Here is a 6,867-nt window from a genome sequence, read left to right on the forward strand (position 1 = left end):
ACATTAACAAGAGGCGAAACCCTAGTTAACGACCCTAACCATCCTTGCCTCCACCGAATCGGCGATCGACGCAACAACCGACCACGATGCTGCCGTCGCCGCAGCCGCCCAGCGGCGCGATGTTCCTCCCACCCCAGCCGGAGTCCTCCGCCGCGTGCACGTCCATCTGCTGCACCTGCGGCGTCCCGATGCCGCCGAACGCGGCCAACACGTGCGCGCGCTGCCTCCGCGCGCGCGTCGACATCACGGAGGGCGTGCTGCGCCACGCCGCCGTGGTGTACTGCCCGGCGTGCTCCTCCTACCTCCAGCCCCCGCGGTCCTGGCTCCGCGCCGCGCCGGAGTCACCCGAGCTCATGCAGATCCTCCTCCGCCGCGTGCACCGCCAGATCGCCCGCCTCGGCGCCGCGATCGCCACCGCGGAGTTCGTGTTCACGGAGCCCCACTCCAAGCGCCTCAAGCTGCGCCTCCGCCTCCGCCGCGAGGTCCTCCACGGCGTCACGATGGAGCAGGCCTACGTCGTCGAGTTCACCGTCCACGACCGCCTCTGCGACGCCTGCGGCAGGGCCCAGGCCGACCCCGACCAGTGGTCCGCCGTCGTGCAGGTGCGGCAGCGCGCGTCGCACCGCCGCACGCTCCTCCACCTCGAGCAGCAGCTCGTCCGGCACGGCGCGGCCAACTCGGCCCTCCGCGTGGACGGGAACGCCGGCGGGCTCGACCTCTACTTCGCGTCGCGCTCCCACGCCGCCCGCCTCGTGGACTTCGTCTCCTCCGTCGCGCCCGCCCGCGTCGGCACGGCGAAGCAGCTCGTCTCGCACGACACCAAGAGCAACTCGTGCAACTTCAAGCACGCCTTCTCCGTGGAGCTCTGCCCGATCTGCCGCGACGACCTCATCTTCCTGCCCAGGGAGGCGTCCCGCGCCCTCGGCGGCCTGGGGCCCCTCGTCCTCTGCATCAAGGTAACCAGCTCGATCGCGCTGCTCGACACCAAGAACATGCGCGTCGTCGTGCTTAGCATCAAGGAGTACGACCGCTACAAGTTCGAGCCCCTGCTCACCAGCCGCCGGCTCGTGGAGTACGTCGTGCTCGACGTGGAGCACGACCCGTCCGGCGACGTCACGGTGCTCGGCTCCCCGTACATGATGTCATGGGCACAGGTGGCCCGCGCGTCGGACTTCGGCAAGAACGACACCGTGTTCACGGTGAAGACGCACCTCGGCTACCAACTGAAGCCTGGGGACTATGCGCTCGGGTACGATCTCTACAGCGTCAACTCCAACAATGACGACCTGGAGAAGTATGGGCAGAGCCACAAGCTACCTGATGCGGTGCTTGCCAAGAAGAGCTACAAGAAGAGCACAGGTAAGCCGCAGGACGAAAGGGCGCGAGACTGCGTTGACATTGATGAGATTGCCATGGGGATTGGATGCATTGACCTGAATCCGTCGGACGAGAAGGAGCTTGATGAGCTGATCGAGGACCTCACGATTTGATCTCTGTTATATGAGTTGCGACTTGTGAGTTGTGACAGCGTCGTTACTAACTGTGATCATTTGAAGATGCAGTTTAGCAGCATCTGCTGTATTTCTGATATGTTTGAAAAATTGTCGAATAACCATGATAGCTCAATGCATATACAGTATACAACAGTATGCTTGACTGTGCATGTTATCTGATATGGATGTCTTTTGAATGTTTCGTGATTGAATTTCCTGGCTAGGACTAGGATCATGTTCTGCACGTTTTGGAATCACTGGTAGTTTTGATATTTGAATAATTCTCAGCTACTACTTTTTTATAGTTCAATGCCGACACAGTGGTATCTTTTTTTCTGAGTGTATATTTCGCGATCTTGCATGCAGGATGCACAGCCTTCGGTTGTTTACAACAAAATCGTTGGATGACCTCTGCTCTGTGCTCCCTCCATCTTTGTGCTCGGCGCTTTTCTTCCTTTCTTTTGTACTATGGTTGTACGACTTGACTTGTAGTTTGAACTTCGTCCCACGGCGCGGAGGTAGTAGGAGACTCACGTCCTACGTTTCTCGGGAACCAAACGAAGCCGAAGCGGCGCGTGGTGATTTCCGACGAACGTAACTGCAGCAGTAAAGGGCATGCTTCCGTGGACGCAGGAGTAGTCTCACGTCCCTAGCTAGGAATCTCAAACAAAGCCGAAGCGCCGTCGCATTTCCAAATGAACGTAACTGTAGCGGTAGAAATGGAATGGCCATGGGTCGCTTCGTCTTCCGCTCCAAGTTCCAGAGGAAACACTGGATCGATCTATTTAAGTCACTGCTAGTGGTAGTTGCCAGTTGCCACCGCTCATTGCTCTCTTCTGCTGCCTCAACACGAAAGGAAACACACGAAGCAAGTCCCTGAAAGCTGAAACCTTGCCCGGCCATGGAGGCGCAGGGCTGGTCGTCGCTTCCGGCGGACCTCGTGAACCGCGTCGCCGACTGCCTCCTCGCCACCAACGACCTCGACTGCTACGTGGACCTGCGCGCCGTCTGCCACGGCTGGCGATCCTCCACCGCCGACCCCAAGACCAGCCACGACGACGAGCGCTTCCACCCCACCCGGTGGATCGCGCTCGACAACCTCTCTTCCGAGAGCGACACCTGCCTCTTCGTCAACGCCTCCACCGGCCGCTTCCTCCGCATGAGGCTGCCGCTTCTCCGCGACTACCACTTCGTCACCTCCACCACCGGCGGCTTCCTCGTCCTGGCGGAGAGGGAGCCCCCGCACGCCGCGCGGGTCCTCAACCCCTTCACGGGCACCTTGACTCGTTTCAAGGCGCCCATGCCTGACGAGTTATATATGGCTGCTGATGTGGTGGGCAGCTCCCCCAGCCTTGTCGTGGTTAAGAGCATGTCAGATGAGTTCAAATTCTTCCATGCTCATCCTGAGAGTGAGCAATTTCATGTGGAGCAAAGGCCCGTGTCACGTTCCGTTGAGCTCGCGCCGTCTTTGCAATCTGGTAGGGACACCCAAGCTGAGTCCGACGCATCCGAGGTCGCCTTGGGTCCAATAGCGTCTTCTTTTCTGGTTCTGCGTTGTCTCGCTGTGAAGCTTGCTGCTGGCGAAATGCTGCGTGTCTACAGGTCCCCACTGCAAGGCGTCCAGCTTTTCAGGATGAGCTCACGCTTAGCCGAGAGGAAAATGGAGAGGGTCTACAGCATCGGCGGCTGTGCTCTGATCGTCGGCGAAAGGTGCATAACCATCCATGCAGATAGTTTTCCGTCCATTAACGCTAACAGCGTCTACTACATGAAAGAAGAAGATGATGATGGGAGCTGGTACATGTATGATCTAGCTCAAGATAAGGAAGAGAGGATCGTTGAATCTAGTATCTGTATCTACCCGGCCTCAATCCTTCAGCTACTCGTCGAGTACACCATGCGCTCTCCGTGTTACCAACCAGCATTGGATCAGTTGCACCAATTTTTTGGTGAAATGATGGGTTTTTCCCCGACGGAGGAGAAGATATTACAGATAGCGGATAGTCTGGTGGAGCGGATGAACATTTTCCGGATAGCGGATGATCTGCAGGAGCTGGAGGATGATGAATGTGACAATTTTGTCGAATAATTTAGTTATGCCTTAGATTTAGTCTGTATCAGACCTTCATGCTTGGCGAGTCTTGCAAGTTTATCCTTTGAAGTTATTGTTTGCTGTTTTTCAGTTCTTCATTCAGTTTGTTGATTCCTGTCATTCAACGTTCTGTCTCGTAATGATCTTGAACTGTCCGTATGAATGGTTTGTAGCGGGCATAAAGGCTTCGAATAATAATTGGACGTGGTGTTACTTATACACTTGTAATGGTTATGTTATGAAAATAAATTTCATAGTGAATGTAATGAAATTTGTTGGACATCAAAAGTATTGACATATTTTAATATAAATTTGGTCAAATATAAGATGGTTTGACTTAGGGCAGAACTAAAAGGACACTTTTAATGGGATGGAGGGAGTACTAAGTTAAGATTTCGTTGTGCTTTGAGTTCTATCTTTACTGTACCCGGTGAAGGCACACCCTTGGAGCACGTCGCTTATGTAGGGGTCAGCTTACCTTTGAGGCTGTAGCGATGGCGTGCTGTTTTTATACCTTCATGCGGTTTCTTAATTACAACCATTCAACTTTTCTTTGTCTTGTAATGTTCCTCGAACTATATGCTAGCAAATAAAATTTAATCCTTTGGACGTGGATGTGGTTTTGGACTATGGTTGGCAACTTAATTGCCATTGTGTAACAGCTCTAGTGTGTCCTCACGATTGAGGTGAGATCTTACCTTGTCACTCCCTGATTTTTGTATATAAGGATTCGCAGCTTCCTTTGTATTTGAAAAAGGAAAAGTCCATTTTACTCTATTCATTTATTCAATTTGTCCATTCCACTCCTAATCAAAATATTAACTCAATTTACTCCCTCATCCTATTGAAACCGGATTAATTCAGCCCCTAAGCGGGATTCACATCCGATTTTGCCTAGGTGGACACGGTTTTGACTGAGTCAAATCACATTGAACGCTATGTAAGCATGTCTGGTGTGGAAAGGTTGCGCTCTCAGCGACTCAACTAGAGCCAAGTTGAGCCGAGCTGATCCATCCGTTGATCATGCATCCCGCTGCTTTGATATTTTGGTTAGGGGGTGGAATGGACAAAGTGAATAGGTGTAGCACTTTGATATTTGAATATTTTTTTTGGCAAACCTCCAACAACTATTGTAGGCTGTATATACTGATTTCGCTGATTATTCTCATGGACCCTCACTTAGGCTCATCCTTGCCGGTAGCAAACCCTCCGTGCCCCACACGTCCATGCACCTCCTTCTCTGAATCTTTTGGAAGACCGCATAGTCTTTGACAAAGAGTCCGGAGGTTGTAGGCATGATTGCTACGACCCGGAAACACCTCAGGGTGCGATTGGTTACCTGCTTTTGCTCGGGCCAGGCTCCCCGGATGCAGAATCTTTGTGATGGGTTGCTTGGCTCTCTGGATGCAAAATGCATCGCCCACCCTGATTTTGGGGAAATGAGGATAGTGGCTGTTTCTCCCAGGCAAGCCTCGCTAGATGCAAGTAATTTATTAGTTAATGACTATACTAGTGCATGATTAACGTATATTAAATGATATTAACATATTTAAATAATATTAAGGGGTAATAAGATGAATTAAGGTTATAAAAGAATAGTTACACATATTAAATATCACTATATTAAATATCATAGTGATGTTTGTTTATCTATTTTTTTATCTTACGCAACATGTTCACATGCAACTAACGAAACACTATCTCATCTCAGTCAGACACCGAGTACATCCAAGCAACCAAATATTGTAGTATTGCATGCGCTCAACCTGTCCAGCAGGAATCTAGTTCCAAGGTACGAATCAGGCTAGTCACGTACGCAAACCAATCACCCCAACCTCTAGATCGCCCGCGCCGCGCGCTCTTGATGTTTGTCCCCTGCTGCTCTATGTCCTAGAAGAAAAGGTGTTGCAGAAGAGACTGTGTTGTGTTGTTTTGCTAGAGCTAAAAAAACAACGAGACATTTAGCACCATGCCAATTTATTTTAACTAAATTACGAACGAGTTAATGACCTGAGTCCGCAGTAAGCATTGTTTAAAAATATTTGCTTTTCACGACCTATGCTGCGAATAATGATTCGGTCCGGTCACAGATACAGCCACATTTGGTGTCATGTGAGGATTGGTCATCATCAGAGAACAGGGGTGGGTCCACTTAAATTCAAGGGTATTCAGTAGATTACCCATTATTTTTGTCAACAAAATTTGTATATATAGTGTATAATATGTACATGTATTAAAAAACAAAGAATGCCACAAAGTATTACGCTATTCAAGCAATTCAGCCCAAAACAAAGAGTAGCCCACCACAACCTCTCCCTCCTTCGCTCATGGCCCAACGGTAACGTGGCCCAATCTGGTCTGCCGCTGTGCCTTGGCCCAATTCTCTATCCCTGGACACATGATGCTCCTGGCCTCCTCCCGTTCTTTTCGACCGTCGTTTAGTTCGTGCGCTGCTACGAGCATAAAAAAATTAAATGAAATAACAACTATTTGAAAAAAAATCATGCAAAACACAGGTGATTAGATCAAAAGATTTGTACGGGTGCAGGGCTATGAGCCTAGGCAGGATGCCACTAGCATAGCAGTGCAGTCTTTTACCGTGTCCCTCCGTCAAAGCAAGCTCGGTTAGAGTAGTCTTTTGCAGCATCAGCAATTCAGCATTCAGCAAGGTACTGTTCGCACGGCTAGCTAGCTAGCAGCGAGGACACGGGCACGGAGCTCTGCACCGACGGGGCCGTGGCGGGGCGGACGTGGGCAGCACACACGTGAGCAGTTCGCAATGGCGGGCTGGGACTCCAGGGCGTGAATGGCGGCCTCAGGTGAGTGCGGACGGCCGGGCCGCGAGTAGGCGGTGGCGGCAGGGGAGCTCGCGCGGGACAATGGCCGCGAGAGCGCGCGGCCGAGGCGTACCACGGCGGTGGGCGGTGGCTGTGCACAGGCCTCGAGGCCGTACTCCGGGAGCAGCGCTGCATGCTCCGGGCGAGCGACGACGTCGAGCCGGCAGCGAGGGGTCGGGGCCAGGAGACCGTAAGCAAGCGACGGCGGCCGCGGCAAGGCGCACCGCACGCGCGATGTCGAAGAGCCGGCGACGGCAACGGGGCGCGGGCCAGGCGGCGGGGCCCATGCGCGGGTGATGCCGGCCAGCCATGAGCGGGCGGCGGCGGTGGCGGCCACACGCGACTGGGAGGCGTGAGCCGGCGTGGCGGACGCGCAGCGCTAGGGAGCACGCGCGTGCATCCCGCCACCGGCGGGCACGTGAGGCCAGGGGCGTGGCGGCGAAGA

At 53.0% G+C, this 6,867-nt stretch overlaps 1 pseudogene; it reads left to right on the forward strand.

Annotated features, from left to right (window-relative positions):
• Nucleotides 1-86: 86 nt before the first annotated feature.
• LOC101775438 lies at nt 87-1,520 on the forward strand (annotated as a pseudogene).
• Nucleotides 1,521-6,867: the final 5,347 nt, after the last annotated feature.

Source organism: Setaria italica, chromosome V (assembly GCF_000263155.2).
Source record: "Setaria italica strain Yugu1 chromosome V, Setaria_italica_v2.0, whole genome shotgun sequence".
In the NCBI taxonomy this organism is placed as follows: Eukaryota; Viridiplantae; Streptophyta; class Magnoliopsida; order Poales; family Poaceae; genus Setaria; species Setaria italica.